General features: G+C 39.3%; 1 protein-coding gene across 1 annotated transcript in view; it reads right to left on the bottom strand.

Annotated features, from left to right (window-relative positions):
• LOC122791090 (pulmonary surfactant-associated protein A1-like) overlaps positions 1-17960 on the bottom strand; it is a 443204-nt gene extending 425244 nt beyond the window's left edge. The window contains exon 1 of the mRNA XM_044058889.1: positions 17893-17960. The gene's annotated coding sequence lies outside the window, so the exon portion shown is untranslated. The remainder of the gene's footprint in view (positions 1-17892) is intronic.
• Positions 17961-19270: the final 1310 nt, after the last annotated feature.

Consider the following 19270-nt stretch of genomic DNA (forward strand, 5'->3'; position numbering starts at 1 on the left):
GCCTTTCCAGCTGTTGCAGATGTCTTGTGAGGTACATACCAAACAGGGCATTATACTTTATAATGGGCCTAATGAGGGATGTGTACAGTGGGACAATGACCTCCTTTTTTCTGGATGAAAAGCCCTTAGTGATGAGGTGTGCCACATAGACAGATTTCCTGACTGTTGTGGTGATGTGGTTATTGAAAGTGAGACCACTGTCCACCTGTGTCCCTTAGTCTCTCATCACACTTTCAATGTTTAGTGTCCTGCCACCTATGTGGTAATTCATGGGTACATGTTTATTTCCAAAGGGGATAACTATACATGTATTGGCATTAAGCTTGAGTCCATGACTCTGGCACCAGGCATCTGTTTCTGTAAGGCCCTTTTGTAGAATATCCACATCATTTGGGGATTCGATAATGGCTCCCAGTTTGCAGTCATCCGCTAACTTTGTTAGCCAGAGTCCCTTAGTATTGGCCTGTACTTCAGAGAAGTAGATGCCAAACAAGAGTGGTCCCAGGATTAAACCCTGAGGTACTCCCCTTGTCACTTGTCTGGAGCTGTATTTGGAGTCTGCTACTTTTACAGTCTGGGTTCTGTCAGTAAGCCAGTTGGCAACCCATTGAGTGATGTAGGGATTTATGCCCAGCTTAGTAAGTTTATCTATGATTCCAGAGTGGGGGATGGTGTCGAAGGCCTTGGCAAGGTCCAGATAGGCTGTGTGGACTGCCTTACCCTCGTCCACAGCTCTGGAGACTGATTCGAAGAAGTCAATCAGATTCAGGAGACAAGATCGGCCCTTCACAAACCCAAACTGGGTGGGGTCCAGTGTTTGAAGGTTGCCAATGTCTTTGTTTATAAGTTCCATGATAATGCGTTCCATGCCCTTGCAGAGCAGGCTTGTCAGACTGATGGGATTGTAGTTCTCAGGATCCAAGGTGGATCCCCCCTTGTGGAGTGGGATAACTGTAGCTGTGCGCCACTCAGTGGGCACGAAGCCTGAGGTGAGGCTATGATTAAATATGACACTTAGGTGAGGTGCCAGTTCATTTTGTAGTTCATGTAGTACACAGCCTGGGATGTCATCTGGTCCCATGGATGCTGTATTCTTAGCTTTGGAGAGTGCGGTTTCTACCTGTGTGGCCATGATTACCAGAATTTGGCAATCTTTTGGTATTGAGATGGGCCCTTTAGGGGGTGAGAGGGGGGTGAAGGTGGCACTAAATCGATCTGCCAGGATATTGGCAATATCCTTGGGATCAGTATATTTAATGCCATTCTGTTGTAGCTCAGAGCAGATCTGAGCATTGCCATTTAGCTTCTTGACATAACTATAGAAAACCTTGTTGTTGTCTTTGGAATCTTTGGCAATTTTATTTTTGTAACTAGCTTTTGAGGATTTTATGAGGGATCTCAGTTTCTTACTGAGGCTGATGAGGGAATTTTTTGCATCCTGGGATTTTCCTCTTTTCTGCAACAGTTTCTTCCTTCTGTTGTATAATTTGTTTATAGCAGGGGACCACCAGATTGGCTTCCTTTTTTTGGAAAAGAGCATCTTGGTTCTATTTGGGATGGCACGACTCATGCACGAGTGGATGTGCTCGTACAGTGCCTTAGTGTAGGATTCTGCAGTCGAACTTTCAGATCCCGTCTGCATGGGTGTCGTGAAGTTTGTCACTTCTGACTTCAGTAGCATGAAGTTGGCTTTGGAGAAGTTTTTTAAGGAGGTTTCCTTACTGAGGGGTGGGGGTGGGATGTGGATGTCAAGGGTTATTTGCTTATGGTCAGACGTGACTAATGAGGGGGGTGACCACTGGTGTGGAGCATCTATCTCCCATGTTGGTAATGACCAGGTTTTATTCTGTATTTGTTCTGGGTTAAGGTGAAAATTCAGTGCAGGATCAAACCACATATCAAGATATGTGAAAGAAATGACTTTATCAATGGGTTTACAAAAGTGCTTATTTTAGCATTTAGAGGAGGTACCAGTCAGCACTGTTTCAGTTTTGGAAGTGTTGAGAATTAGCTTTTTTGTTATTAAGTCATTTGATAACAGAAAGCAAGTCAGTCAGCTTGTAGTTGTTGTTGTGTGGTCTAGAAGGTCAAGTTTGAGTGAAATAAGACCATGTGATTAGCACAAAATAAGAGACAGAGGTAAGGGAGAGCAAGTGAGAGTTTGTTAAGGAAAATGGAAAAAGAACGGGAGCCAGGATGGAGCCCTGAGGGACTACTTTAAGAAGAGGGGGTAGAAGCAGAGAGGGTATTTTGAAACAGCACAGAGAAGTACCAGTTAGAAAGATCATTTTAACCAGGCAGCTGTATCTGGCCAACCAGATTAAAAAACCTCTGGCAAGGTCAATAAAGATGGCTCCAGTCAGGAGGACTTTGTCCATACCAAGGAGGGTGTTTATCATTAAGTGTACAGAGTGCTGTAAAAGTGTTCCTACCAGACCAAAAGCTGTGTTGTGTTGAGAATAGTATATGATATTGGAAGATGAAATGAGTGAGTTGATTGTAAATTCATCTTCAAGGATTCTACCACATATGGGAAGAATAGAGATGGGAAGGAAGTCAGTGCAGTGGGGTGAGTTAGTCTGACCCTGTAAAGACCACCAAGTTTTTGGTGGGTTTTCTTTACTCCCTGTTTTACATGATTATCAAACTTCAGATTCTCACTGAATGATCCCCAGGAGTTTGGTATGGGTTACTAGTTTTATCTTACCAATGCTGGAAGAAAGCACTGAAATTGTTGTTGTTCTGGTTGTTGTTGTTATACTGGTGCTTAGATGTAAATAAAAATAATTTGAATTTTGCGGGGGTTAAGAAGAGGTTTGTAGCTGGTTAGCTAACTCTCAATTTGTGAGAAGGATTCTTGAGTAATCTTTTACAGTTTATCTATACTTTTAACAGAGCAGATGAGCACTGGTTCATCTGCATAATGAATGATGGGGGCTTGTTTGGATGCTAAATGCAGGTGACTGAATATTCAGGGGATATATTGCAGTGGCAATATTTCCAGATGCAGTCCTGTTTATCTCATCGCAGAGTGGTAAAAGTCTGTCCTTACAAAATGGTCCTGGAGACAGCAAGTTGATTAATAATAAGGACATGTAAAAGCTCAAGATAGGTATGAAATATTTGCAGACGATAGCACAAGAAGTAGAACAAATGGCAGGTACAAGAGAATCATAGAAGTGATTGAAATGATTATTGACAGATCAGGATTTCTTCAGCCATTGGAAACTATCCCAGCAGACTGGCCAATATACTTTTTCAGCTTACTAAATAGGATACATGCAAAAGAAATTAAAGACAAATGTGTATGTTTTGTGAGATTATATGCAGAATTTCATAAACATTTCATTATGCAAATCCTTTGAATGAAAATTGTTAACTTCTAATATTAGAGTAGTGTATAGTTTTCCATTATGTTAACTAAGGTTTGACCTATTTTTAGTGTCAATAGGTAGTAATTACTATCTTGCTTGCATTGTATGTTTACAAATTGTTATAAATTTCATTTCACTTTTCTTTTTGTTTATGCTTTTCTTTATATATGTTAATATTATCTGAATTAATTAATTATTAATTTATCTCAATAAAATTCATGATTTAAAAATAGTTTTGCTGAGGTGACTGATTACGGTGGTTTTAAAAACAGGGTAGATTATCACATTACTAAATGCCACTCTCTCAAATGAATGGACCAAAATTGTGCCATTCTAACTGTAGGACATCTCTACTGAGTGATCAAAGAGAGCAGTTTCATATTCTGGCTGATAGTGTATCACTGGAGGATGCAGTAACTTATAGGTAACATTTTAAAGTTCAGGATGGAAAGCTGAATTGTGGACCATAAAGTGATAGGTGGCCACCTGTCGTCTTTCATGAAAAAACAGTGGTGATCTTAATTGCTAGACATTGATATGAATCTGTAAACTTTCTGTGTATTCATTGTCCAGTAACCACCGAAATCTTGAAATAAATTATTGTTTGGAATACACCTCCCATATAGTATTCAAAAACAATGATAGTTCATGCATGGACAGCATAAAAATAGCAATACCTAGCTGCTTAAAAACCTCAGCTTTGGCCGGCTAAGAACTTGCTATATTCAACTGGACGTATAAGAGAATTTAAGTACCTTTATCTGCTTTTTTTTCTCAAAAAAATACAGTATTTAAATTGATTTTAACTGTGTGGAAGGAATATTAGCTCAACTGGAAGTTTTCACTCTGCTCTTCAGTTAGTTCCACCCACCCTCCCTGTTTTTGTTTTGGTGTTAATCTTAGTGGCCTTGCAGCTGCCCGCCCCTCTTGTAAATTTGTGTTTGGATACTCCTTCTGGACCCATCTCATTTGCTCACTCAACTGAGTGCTGTGAGATCATATTCTGATTTCAGGCACTCCTACTGTGTACAAAGAGAGCATCTGGGAAACAGAGAAAAAAAAAATTTAAGCTTGTTTCCTGCCTTTCCTGTTAAGTGGTATAGACTATCTGTAGGCTTCTGAGCCCCCAAGCCCTTCTGTGTTGGAGGGAAGCCTTCTAGCTTAGTTTTTTTTTCCTATAACTAGCCATTTTTCTAGTTTCAGCACTCAAATCTGTTTCTTTGATCTCAGCACTTGTTCAGAAAAAAAAAAAAAAATTCATCTGCTTTTACTGTACTTGTGTTTCTACCTACTTTTTTTTACTTTTGCATCATCTTAAAAGTACTCAATTGTATTTATTACTGCTTGGTGTAACTCATTCTAAGCCTTCTGGTTTAAACACTTGGGCTTCGGACCAGTTGTTTTGCACTGAGAGGGTTTGTGGTCTGCACTGTAGTGAGCTTACATCCTTCTAGGTTGGGAACTGCTGATTGAGGGCTCAGTGTCTGTTATTCTAAAAGTGTATTAATTTTGGTTTAAGCACTTGGGCTTTCAGGCCAGTTATTTTACATTAAGATGGTTCGTGGTCTGCACTCTTGTGGGAGGAGAGGCTGGACTCTGCCCTTCTGAGCTGGGAATTTCTGATTGAAGGCTTATAGTGCATGCATATCTGAACTGCTTCTTACTGAAGTTGCAGTGGCTTGTTTGCTGTGGCATAGACTGGATTCGGGCCTGCTGGATCTAGCTTTGTTTGTGTAACTTGAGCACTAATCCAGGCATTCTCTAAAGTATTCAATTGTATTTATTACTGCTTGGTAGTAACTTGATTAAAGTTTAGCTGTCATTCTAAGTCTTTTGGATTAAGCACTTGGGCTTCAGACCAGTTGTTTTACATTAAGAAGGTTTGTGGCATGCACTGTGGTGGCAGGACAGGTAGCTTTCATCCTTCTAAGTTGGGAACTGCTGATTGAGAGCCCAGTGTCTGTTATTCTTAAAGTGTATTAGTTCTGGTTTAAGCACTTGGGCTTCAGGCCAGTTATTTTACATTAAGAAGGTTTGTGGTCTGCACTCTTGTGGGAGAAGAGGCTGGACTCTGCCCTTCTGAGCTGGGAATTTCTGGTTAAAGGTTTATAGTGCCTGAATATTTGAACTGTATCTTACTGAAATTGGTACACCTTGTTTGCTGTAGCATAGACTAGATCCAAGCCTGCTGAATATACCTTTGTTTATATGCTTGTTGTTTGTTTGCTTGTTATTTCCCTGGAATGCTAATTCCAACTAATACGCGGCTTCTCAGCACTTCTGTGGATCACTAGTGATATCTGCATTGCTTACTGTACTTATTTCCTTGTTTCACTTGAAAGAAAGTTACTGTTTGTCGTTTTTGCATTTAAGTTACCTGTAACACATTGCACTTAAGTTACCTGGCACTTGCTCACTAAAGCAATTATATAAGTCAGCACTAAAAATTAAAAGCACTACACCCTCACTCCCCACTGGCCCTGGTTTTCAATTATTAAGGAATTCCCAATATTATTCTAGCATGTCCAAAGGTCAGTTGTCAATCTCCTCTCCGGTCCAGCTGGTGAATCTGGGAATTTTGAGGCAATGTTACAACTGCCTCATGTACACAGACAACCCTCTCCTCCTCCCAACAAATTCCAACACATTAGAGAGATGCAATCATATAGCCAAACTGGAGGCTAAGCTCTCTCAACTCAGTACTGGCATAACCAGTCAGGAGGAGAAGGAAACCACACTCACTACAATTCCAGTCTCACATAGACCTGCCACGACAGCAAACCAAACACATAATCACACAAAAACATACTCGGAGGCTCTAAATAAAGATCTGCCGAAGCAGCAGAGACCTCCAAAGCAGACACCCAAGCAGCCGCTACCCCAAAACAAAACACGTGCAACACATATCTCACAAAGCCAGTGTGCCAAACAGTCACAGCCCTTAAGACTAAACAACACACCTGATACACTTGTAATAGGTGACTCTATCGTCAGGCACACTGACGTCCCGCTCACCAGGCTGAACAAGGAGAGGGTCACGGTGAGCAGCCTGTCGGGCGCTAGGATCCGCCACATAACACAAGCACTCAGGTCACTCCAAGGCAAGTACAAATATGACTCAGTCATTGTCCATGCTGGTGTGAATGACCTGAGACGCACCTCCCTGGACTACATGAAAAGAGACATAAAGGAGCTCTCTGAGCATGTAGCCCAGGCCGGTATGACCCTGACCTTGAGTAGCATCTTACCCTCACCAAGAATGATGCCACAATATGAAGACAAGATGATCAATTTCAACAATTGGCTTAAGTACTGGTGTCATTCAAAGGGGATCCAATGCCTGTCAGCTTGGGATGATATGCTCGACAAGCCACGATGCTTCGCTAGGGACAGCTTGCACCTGTCACCCCTGGGCTGGATATTGGCAAAGGCTCTTGCTACCCCCATAGTGCCTAAGACAAACCCACCTCCATAGGTAACACAAGGGATAAGAAACTAAGAGTAATGCTACTCAACGCCAGAAGTCTAAACCTGAAGATGCCTTCGACGTGACTAAACTCTCCTTAGCATGGAGAACATCAATATCTGTGCAGTAACAGAAACCTGGTTCAGGGCTCCCGAGAGCACCCCAGCACTACCAGGTTATACCTCATACCATGCTTTTCAGCCCCAAAACTTGGACCGAACCACAAAAGGAGGGGGAGTATCGATATTCATCAAAGATACCCACACCTCCAGGTTGGTGGCAAAGCACGAAGCATCAGAGACTACCAATGTGCAACTAACAGTGGGTAAAACTGCCTTCCAGTTTATAGCCTGCTACAGACCACCCTCCCAAACCCAGGAACCCCACTCGGCCTTCCTGAGAACACTGGAAAATATGAAGGTCTCTCCAAACACCATTATATTGGGCGACTTCAACTACCCAAACATAGACTGGGAGCATTACTCTAGCTCCAACACCCTAGCCCAAAGGTTCCTAGAATTTATAAACTCAAATGCTATAGAACAACTTGTTACCACTCCCACAAGAGGGGAAAACATACTGGACCTGATCATCACCAACATGGGGACTCTATGCTCCAGACCAGAAGTGTATCCCTCACTGGTAAGATCAGACCATAAACTAATCTCACTGGATATTCACATCCCGACCCCACCCCTGCCCAGAAAACCACAGTAAAAACTTCTAAAGCAAATTTTACACTCCTCAAAACTGAGGTGGAATCCTTCAAAGCCCCGGCCTGTGGAAAATACGCCCAGACAGAATCCTTTATAAATGCATTCTATGAACACCTTCAGGAATGCATGGATCATGCGATCCCAAATAAAACCAAGACCCAATCCTCCAAAGGCAGACATCCTGTCTGGAGGACCCCAGCCATAAACAAACTATACAATAGAAGGAGGAAGCTACTAAATGATAAAGCAAAATCCCAAAAAGGGAAGGCATCACTGATCAGTATTAGCAAAAAACTACGAGCACACATAAAATTGTCTAAGTGCAGCTGGAAGAGAAAAATTGCACAGGACACTAAGGATAATCACAAGGCTTTCTTTAGTTATGTTAGGAACCTGGGTGGTAATTCCCAGATATGCTCAGAATTAGTCCAAAATGACAAAAAATACACCGAACCCACAGACATTGCCAACATCCTAGCTGACAGGTTCAGCAAACTTCTCCCCTCTCCCCACCAAAAGGGCAAATATCTATCCCAGCAGAGTGCTGCCCCTGACATCTCAGATGCTCAGGTAAGAGCGCCTCTCCAAAGCAAAAACACAGCATCAATGGGACCAGATGGTGTCCTGGGCTGCATCCTACATGAACTCAAAGAAGAGCTAAACCCAAACATAAAACTACTGTTCAATCTCAGCCTTACTACAGGATATGTGCCCAAAGAGTGGCGTACAGCAACAGTGGTCCCTCTCCATAAAGGTGGTGCCTCAACGGATCCTGGAAACTATCGCCCCATAAGCCTGACTAGCTTGGTCTGCAAAGCTATGGAAAGGATCATCATGGACCTCATAAATAAAGATATTGGGGACCTACAAACACTGGATCCTACCCAGTTCAGCTTTGTTAAGGGCAGATCCTGCCTCTTAAACCTGGTTGATTTCTTTGAAACAGTCACCAAGGCCATTGACGAGGGGAAGGTGGTCCACACAGCCTACCTGGACCTCGCAAAAGCCTTCGATACAATACCCCACTCGGCATTATAGATAAGCTCACCAGCTTAAATATAAACCCCTATGTCACTAGATGGATTGCAAACTGGCTCAAGGACAGAACCCACATGGTTAGAATTGCTGGAGCCATGTCAGACTCCAAACCAGTTACAAGTGGTGTCCCACAAGGCTCAGTCCTGGGACCTCTCTTGTTCGGTATATATTTCTCGGAGGTACAGGCCAACACGGAAGGACTGTGGCTGACCAAGTTCACAGATGACTGCAAACTGGGCGCCATAATCTACTCTCCAGCCGACACAAGCATCCTCCAAAAGGGCCTCATAGAAACAGACAACTGGTGCCAGAGCCATGGCCTCAAGCTAAATGCCAAAAAGTGTATAGTCATCCCCTTTGGCAAAAACAAAGTGCCCACAAATTGCCACATAGGTGGAAATCCATTAAGTACAGAAGAAGTAATTAGGGACCTGGGGACCCAAGTTGATAGTAATCTCTCATTTGACAACCACGTGGCCAAAGTGGTTAGACAAACATTTTATATAGCCCACCTAATCATGAAGGGATTCACATCTAGATCAGGGGAGGTCATCGTGCTTCTTTACTCATCCCTATGCCCCTTTTGGGATGTACCTTACCAGACACCTGCAGCAACTGGAAAGACCCCAAAAGTACCTCACCAAGAGGATCAAAGGGCTCAAACAGATGCCATATGCTGCCCGGTTAAAGAAACTCCAGCTCTACTCAGTGGCATACCGCCTGTTCAGAGGCGATCTGTGCCTGACGTATAAAGTCATGTCCAACCCGGAATTAATGGACATGCTGCACCTCAGAAAATCTAAATCCCATCGAGCTACGCGCTTGAGAGACTTGAACCTCAGCACTGAAATAAATAGGACATGCTGGAGGGACAGATTCATAACCCAGAGGCTCCCTTCACTCTGGAATAAAATCCCAGTCCAGGTTAGGCAGAGTCCCTCATTGACTCTCTTCAAGAGGAATCTTGATGAGTGGATGGGAGATCGTAGGTTTACCCCGGGTATCACTTCTGTGTCACTGTTAGACAGAGGCACAGTATACTAACCTCAAAAAAGAGCATAGCAAAATAAATTTAAAATGGGTGGCGAAAGCCAAACACATTCTGGCTAGGCTTATAAATGCCCTAGGGCAGATAGCCTAGTATGAACCTATGAACCTATGAATAGCAATCAAGCTCCACAAAAGCCCTTGAAACCAAAAACTATGAATCTGTAACATTATTTCCATTTAGTTATCATATATTTTTATTTTATTTCATGTTAACTACTGTTGTTGAGCTTAGAATCTGGACTGTCTAAACTTTACTGTAAGTCTTGTCCATTTCCATGAGACCTGCTTGACTTTGAAAGCAGAAATCTAACAGAGCTACTTGATGTTGCACTTTATTGAATTTTCTTTTTTATCTTTTACTAGTAAAAAGTGGAAAAATGTTTTAAAATTGAGAGTTTATATTTCAGTGCTACACGTTAGACTCTTGGGAAGCATAGAAAGCTTGCAAGTGTCAGACTAAAGTCAATAACATCTGAACTTCAATCAGTTTAAACCTTGTTTATAAGAAATCTCTCACTAACATCAGAGCTCTGAGTCAGGCCTCTAGCTTGCTTTTGCCCACTAACATCCTTATCACCTTAGCAAATACAATATATTATACAATGACCCCCCCCCCCATTAATATTCCAAAATGTGCATGCTGATTGGTCAGCATGCCCGTTGTAAATCTGACTTATACTAATGGAAAAGGTCTGGTCGCCTGGACTTTTTCCATTAGTATAAGTCTTGATTTTTTTGTGTTTTTGATAGCAACGGAGACTGGAAGAGCTCCGTTGCTGTAATCTCGCTATGTTAAACAAGTTTAACATAGCGAGATATCTTATAAAAAAGCAACAGAGATCTTCCTTTCTCCGTTGCTTTTTTTAAAGATATCGCGCTATGTTAAACTCATTTAACATAGCGAGACAGCTTTAAAAAAGGGAACATAGATCCTCCTTTCTCCGGTGCTTTGTTTAAAGCTATCTCGCTATGTTAAACTCTTTTAACATAGCGTGACACCTTTTAAAAAGCAACGGACATCTTCCTTTCTCCATTGCTTTTTTTAAAGATATCGCGCTATGTTAAACTCATGTAACATAGCGAGACAGCTTTAAAAAAGGGAACATAGATCCTCCTTTCTCCAGTGCTTTGTTTAAAGCTATCTCGCTATGTTAAACTCTTTTAACATAGCGTGACACCTTTTAAAAAGCAACGGACATCTTCCTTTCTCCATTGCTTTTTTTAAAGCTATCACGCTATGTTAAACTCTAACATTGTGAGACACCTTTTAAAAAGCAACGAATATCTTCTTTTCTTCATTGCTTCCACACACAGCTCTGATGTAGTGCGTAAATATATGCATGCTCAGTACATCAGAACTGCCAAATGAGGTTGGTGTGGATCATGAGGAAAATATCACGCTCACTATGCAGAAAATGGAAGATGATAATATTACATAATTATTTAATGAAACCTACATAATTCTGGCAATTAGCATTAAACTTTTGCCATGTTTTCAGGATTTAATTTTTACTTTTTGCCCTGAAGGTTACTTCCATGACCGATTAGTGAAGTTATATTTCTGGATAGAATCGTTAACAGTAGTGTCATACTGTAAGAAAACGGGATCAATAGAAGCTAGTTTTAATACTTGGACCCTTAAAGTAAACACTGACCTATCAGCATACAGCAGACATCAACAAACATATGCAATATACGTACATGCACATTTTAATGCATCAGGATGTTGCAGTAGTAGTCTAAGAAATTTTATGTGCATCTTTGCATGTGCATGCAATGATGCACATATATTGAACTGGTAAAATTTGCTGTAGTTTAAACTGTCTGATTGACTGGGCATTCTTCAAAATTCTCAGAAGTTTGGTACAATGTGCTTATGGACTTTAAGTAAGTAAAGTTTACCAAACATCACAAATACATGTTGTAAGTAAAATAAGCCGAAGCAAACTTCTGAGAGTTTTGCTGTTCTTTGCACAGTTACTATCTCTGTTCACAAAAAACAGCATGTTTGATTTGTTTGCATTTTTTGTAGGCTGTCTGCTTGTTAAGTAGTATGTGTGTTGTCAAATTTCACAACTCAAAATTCTAAAGCATTAACCAAGAAATGTACATATCTTATGTAAGTAATCCAGACTTAGTTTTATGCTACCAAGTTAGACAAAACAAATGTATTTCAATTAAAAAAAAACATATTACCCCACTAATGTAATGCTTATAAACTTCACATAAAATGATAATTTGCTAATGTATAAATGTTTGCTAATTGAGTAGGTACACTGATACATGTGGACCCTTTTAATCGATGACCGATGTGTCCAGGACAGATCAGGGAATTAGACAGAATAGAGTATTCTAAGATGTATTTTGTTGATTATAATTTTCCCAGGCTCACATATATGCAAATGAAGACAGGTGGACTGATGCAAACTGAGTTGTTTCCTTACATTGACTGGCATAGTGTAGAACATTGCATCGGGTCTATAACATTTCATTGAATGGCTATTCAGTGAATAGCCATTCATTGAACAACTATTTATTGAAGTCACTCTTCATTAAATGGTGAATTTTAACTAGGGCAAACCAGCGGTTGGCCACCATCTGGAATTTGCCCTTTTATCCACTGTAATCTTGGAGTTGGTGTATTTAGTTTGGGGATTGTTGGGGCATAGCAGTCACTTGGTTGGCTAACTGCTTGTTTGCCCTGCTTAAAGTTCGTCATTCAATGAAGAACGGCTTTGATCAATAAGTGTCCAATAAATGGCTACTCGCTGAAAAGACTTTCGATGAAATGTCATAGACTCCATTGCATCAGCATTCCTCTGGTTTCTACGAAGTAATATACACTGAATGACAATAGAAGGATTTGTTGCTGCAGTATTTACATTTTTTTACATTGAACGTTTGACTGTGACCCACTGAGTATACCTTAAAGGAATATTCAACCTAAATAAATTTTGAACTTCAGGCATTTTGTTAATTGTTATTTGGGTAACCTACTGGGCACAAACATTCTTTTTTCAGGGATGATATAGGAGCACTGCCAAGTTAACTGACTTGCTCCATCACACAATTACATTCTTTGAAGGAGTTGAAAAGAGTAGCATGCTCAAATAAATGGCACAGCAGCAGTTACCTGATTCTGGAAAGAGTACCTGAGATTAATAACATATACAAATTTGCACTAGAATATTATTAGAGAGCTGTTTTCTTAAATATCACAATGGCTCTATACAATATTGGCTGTAGTAATGGAAAATGATCCTGTGGGTAGAATGCATTTATATTAGATTACATTAACCATTGAACTCAGCATCTGATATGGGAATATAAGAATGGCCATCAAGTTATCATGTATAGTATTTTTTTAATGATGTAAGAGAGGCAGCACTTGATATTGGGAGAATGGGGGATAGACATTATAGCAGGGAATTTTATTTGAAGATGCCTTCATTTGATTTACATTTTCTCCTGCAGAAACGTGCATATTATCTGATCAAATGGTTAATGTTGTCTTTCGGCTTTTCCCGGTTAGGGGTCGCCACAGCGGAACTCCGGTCTGCTAATGATTGGCAGTAGATTTTGACGAACACAGAGGTGCCAGCTCAAAGTTCAACCTTCAATGAAGGCACGCCCATTTACGCATGTCTTTTGACTGCCCACACAACCGCGGGGAGGACATGCAGACTCCACACAGAAGGCACTCCCCGCACTCCAGCCAAGAATCGAACGGGAGAACCTCTTGCTGTGAGGTAACAACACTACTGCTGCACCACCGCGGATGTATCTGATCTGATCAAATGGTTGATATGGTTTGTAAATGGCAGAGGGTTTTCTAGCAGTCATAATTTTAGTCATGCCTTTGTATTTTTGTGATCTTGAGAATGTAGCACATGTAGGATGGGAACTATTTTTACTTCTGCAAACATGAAGAATGACATATCTTAAATTATCAGGGTCTCATGTAAAAAAAAACTCCCTGTTTGTAAATCAGTATTCCTAGAGCCTGTTGACATACGTCAAACATAGTCCATATGCTAACATTATTTTAGAATGATTGATAGGGGTTATTCAGGTTTTGCCTTGATTTCTGCATGATAGTACCAGCCTTGCTATCTGATCATATGGAACTTGAGTTTTTGATTTCAGTCACAGATGCAGTAATCATATCTATAGTGATATTATGGGCGTCTCCTCTTTTTTTTTTTCTTTTTTGTAATGTCCTTTACTTGTTACGGTTTGCATTTTAAGGCAGGTACATTTACTGTGTCTTGCTGCTGGTTGATCAGTTCATTGTTTATTGATAACATGTTATAGCCACAATTTTACATTTCAATTTTTGGCTGTAATTAAAGCCTTTAGACTCACAAGTTTATAGAAATAGCTTTACTTCATAAGAAAAGCAAGTAAAATAAATAAAACTAGTGAAGGTTTTGGAACTACACTAGTACCTCTTTCTTTGTCATATGTCTTAATTTTCGTGATGTAACCGATTTTTTTAACTTACCTGTTGTCTTAACAACAGCATTCATGACTGTAGAAATTAATAATCTCAGTAAACAGGTAGAGTAGATTTTACTCACTTAGATAGTACTCGAGTTAGTTTTCATAAGTCTTGTCATTTTTTACATTATATATATTTACTACATCGTAATTTAATTTGATGAAGTCTACAATGGGTGATGATTCACAAATAAGTCTGATTGTATCTGAGTTAAAATGATGGTCTCATTATCTGTTTTAATAACAGCAGGTATAGCCATAGCTGAAGTGCATCAATATGCTAGCCAATACATCACCACCTCAAGTTGGATTTCATACTGTTTGTGCCAGATTATTTTTAGTAATACAATCAGTTAACATCTGGGCATATATATCTGATACTGAGTAATTTATCCAGTCGATGTTTGGCTTAAAATCCTGCATAACGATTGCATTCCCAATTCTTTCTACATCTTGCAGTTTGATCAGGAAATCTTACCTGCAATGTAGAAAACATAGATAGTGCAAAGTAGGTTCCCTGAATGTCATACTCAATTACCACCTATGTTAATAATTAAGTGCGGTTTCTAGTCCTGACTTGTTTTCCTGGTTTCAGGCTTCTTCTGAGCAGATGAAAGCTTCTAATCATCATTTTCTTATTTAGACTTAAGACATAAGTCTGGTTCATCTTAATTTGCTTAAAACACAGTAATTTCTAACCTCAGAAGTGGTAATTGTATGCCTTTCCCCACAGTAGTAGTGGTACTGCTTGGAGCTGTTACATGATATTCACCAGCTGTTGGTGAGGGGGGGAGGGTACAGTATGGGTCATCCCAACACAAATTGTAAATTCCTAACTGCACCCTGTAGCAGGTGTAATGAGAAAATTAAGGTGACGGTGGGCAATAAACCCATAGTTAGTGTTAAAAAGAAGCAAGATCTGAGAGTAATCTCATTTCTAATGCTATAGGCAGAGTACAGGAGAAGTGATATATGAGGGAGAACTACACGGGTCTATATTCGAATGTTCTAATATCAACCCCTATTCAGTGAATGCTGACAGCATCGACCATGCAGAGCAGCATTTTTTTCCTAGGGAAAAAAATTGCTGTTCTAAAGCACATACACACAACCCAAACACACCAAACAAACAGCAATCCACACACATACACCTAAAATCTTACATCTAACCCTACACTAAACTGTACATACACCACTAACTATCCACTTACCTTAACCCAAACCTTAACTCTAAGGTCCGTCACTATCGCACACTCACCTCACCCGCACCCTAACCCTAACTCACCTAACCTGCCGTAACCCTCACGTCCACACAATCGCACACTTACCTGAACCCGGCCTGTAACTTTCCACTACAGTGCTGAAAATAGCGAAGTGACAGAAACGGACAACCAAATTCTTTCCCTAGGAAAAAATCTGGTTTTCTACAGCTTCGCTATTTTCAGCGTTGGCTGAATAGGGGTCAATATTAGAACATTCAAAGTTGTGAAACTTTGATGTTCTAATATAGACCAGAATGACGCACATGGTATCACAAATTTAAGAGAGCAATGATTTCAAGGTACCTTACAGAGAAACAAAAATAATAATTTGTGTATTGGAGTCAGCATTTATGATATATATACCACCATACTAAAAATTAAATATATTGAATGCTGGAAAGGTAAATTGTATACTGTAGAAATAATGCTGACATTGCGCTGTATAAGAATTGAAAATAAAAAGAAGGTCTTTAGGAAAAAAACTTGTATAGTGATTGAGTCAAAGTCATAGCAAAAATCAGCCAGGAAGCAAATAAAGCAACTTATTATTAAGTAAATCAAAATAGTATTGTGATTGCATAGTCCATTAAAAGAAACAAATAAATAAATAAATGTAAAGTTCTTTTTGAATCCCAGACTTAAAGTCAAATAACTAAACAAAATGAATTTGAAATAATGACAGGAATATTTTATCTAAATGTAGTTTAGCATAATGCTGTGGCCATTTTAGCTAAATGAAGTGTGCTATGCACATGGTTATTTTGATAATGCCTATTTTTCTTGCCAGTCTATGGTTTTGTGCTTCTGTATGTGGGATGAGGGCAGTCTGTTGAGCACTGGCTGACATAACAGACCTGTGTGTCTTTAAGATCTATGAGACAATTTTACTTTATTTAGCTGAATATTTTATTCTAGTAAAAACACAAATACAAATGGATTTGTGTGGCACAATGATCTAACTGTTATTACAAAGCAATCCTGATAAATGACTTAACTTTGCTTTTAAATATGAAAAGAGGGAACAACTGCCTCCCTTTTCACAAGTTTCTGTAGCTTCCACTACCACCAGTTGTCCCTTAAAGCTAATTTTTTTGCAAGTGAATATTTATCCTTTCTCTTTATGCAACTAACTATTTTCAAATACCATTGGTAGGAAGGGAAATAAAACAAAAGCATAGAGGTATGCAGTCATACACACTAGTAAGTAAGAAAATGAAAACATAATGGGGTGGGGGAGAGAAGATGGGAGGAGAAGGAGGAGTAAGAAACTATGTGGATTTGGTCATTATGTCAGATTGCATTCACTTCAGATAACATTCTTAAACATCTTAAAAGGGGAAAAGGATCAACTCAGGGTCTAGCAAAAGCCCTTCTTCAAGGTTGACATAGAATCATACCTCTTAACTTTTTAACACAAGAAATCGGGACAAAGCTTAAAATAACGGGGGGGGGGGGGGTCAAAGGCCAAATAATAGGGATACATTTTAAATATTGCTCTTACAGACTTAGAAAGTTGCTAAAATAATGTCATTTGTGTTTGCATGCATTTTTTGAAGGATATGAAGTCTGAATCTCAAATATATGTCATTATTTAGTGACTTCAATCCTTGGTGATTTACCAAAGGAAATACATTTTATTAGGAACAGACCAAATATATGATGCAAAAATATAGACATTCTGCAACAATCTAGACAAGTGAGAGGTATGGACGGAATCTGTTGTATCTAGAGCATGGGGCATTTCCATTTTAATCTCATGTTGGACTTGTGGTTCACTCACATCTCCAACCCTCATATGAATCATTTCTTGTTCATATAATTCTTCATCTCCACAGCAAATTGGTTTCTAAAGACCAAGTAATCAGCATAAATTTTCAACTGCATGGATTCTAAGCATGGTTTCTGAGTAGTTTCCCATTTTCCAGAAAGTGAGAGGCATTTAATGGACTGAGCCATGGCATTAGTGGTCAGGTATTCCCTTTGGAATGTCTTTTATTATTCATCCAAGAATCCTGTTTTTACATATTCCTTATAAAAATATCAGTAGCAGGTCCCTTATGGGACTGATACACAGCAATTATTGTGTACAGGGAAGAAAAACAATTTTCAGTTAATAAATACAAATGAATCTATATTTCACTGCACAGAAAATGATATTAACGTGTTACACACTTGCTCCATTGAGAGATATAAAATGAGTTAGAATACAGGCTGTAAATGGTCATAAGAAATCAGTCTGGTTGTTGTATTGCAAAGCATAAATAAAAAGTTACAGAACTTGGTGATATGTAAGGCAATGAGTCTGTTACTGTGCAAAGTTATGGACATGAATAAATATAAATATTTAGTAATATTAGCAAACATATTAGTATAAACATAAAATAATAGACTGTATAAATATATTGTTTGATGTCAATAATACAACTTTACTCATATTTTTCTTTATATCTTTAATTTTAAAAAAGAATAGCTTATGAAAATCTTACCACTGCGGTGATAAAATAGTTTTCCAGATGGCTGTCAAAATCATCTAAATATACGTGCTACCTGTGTAGAAAACACATGAGCAATGTTTTGTTCGAATAAATGATTAATTGGGCTTCAGTGCCCCCTGCCAAGAAAGATAACAAGCACAGTCAAGATATGCTTTGCAAATAAGACATGACCTTTGGAAGAATTTGGTATATTTGTGTACAGAGTTCAATAAAATGGCATATGTTATTCAGTATAACAAACTCAATTTGTCTATCCTACCATCCCTGTTTCTTTTTATTATATATTATGTTGTTTAACATGGCCTGTTTTTCCAATTCAGTCAAAAAAGGTTTCCACAGAAACACACACGCACACACACACACACACACACACACACACACACACACACACACACACACACACACACACACACACACACACACACACACACACACACACACACACACACACACACACACACTCACGTGAGTGCATGTGCACATGCATGAAAACATGGGCTCACACACTGACAAGCACACACAAGACACAATATTCACATATACACACACACTAATAGCAACTCTGTGGTCTAAACTCTACTAGCTAAGTAAAGCCCTTGATACATGTGAAGACATCAATGGAAATTTTTGTTGAGCCCAGAATTTGATTTTTAAACCCCAGAACAGAAGGATGCAAGAAATAATAGCAAAAGAAAATTAAGTTATTCAAGAGAAAATCATCATTAGAGTCACACTAGTTCGAAAACTTCAAAATGTAATATTGATGCAATAAATAAAGTCTGATTATTCCCTGAAAATAGAAAACATATAAGCTGTTGTGCACAGTTTTAATTCTGACATTAGAAAGATGCTTAAGAGACTTTGCTTTGCACCTATGAAAACTATTATCGGGTCATTCACTGCAGCACACAGAGAAATTATCACAGGATAACATCAGTAGCATTTTGATAACTCTAAAGCTTCTAATACACTTTGGACTGTCACACAAATAAAAAAACATGTGGCTGAACTTAGAATTTTAGCTACAGAAACCTTTCAGAGACTTACAGGGGACATTCTGGGACTGTAACAGGCATCTGCATCTAGGATTCTACACCATTTCCTGAAAGTCATGCTACAGCATGACAGTGACTATATATCTTTCTCCTGTACCCCCAAGGACAGAGCTAGAACTATGTAGGAGCTCTACCCCATGGTACACTTCCCTGAAGTCTTGGATGTGATAGACTGTACCCACATTGTGATCAAATCACCACCTGGGGAACAGAGAAGGGTCTATATCAACAGGAAGGAGTTCCACTGCATTAACTGCCAGGTCATGTGTAATGGTAGGGGGATTATCCTGAATGTGTGTCCTGGCAACCCGGTA

This window comes from Protopterus annectens, chromosome 16.part0, assembly GCF_019279795.1.
Source record: "Protopterus annectens isolate FY-2018-M chromosome 16.part0, PAN1.0, whole genome shotgun sequence".
Taxonomy (NCBI): domain Eukaryota; kingdom Metazoa; phylum Chordata; order Ceratodontiformes; family Protopteridae; genus Protopterus; species Protopterus annectens.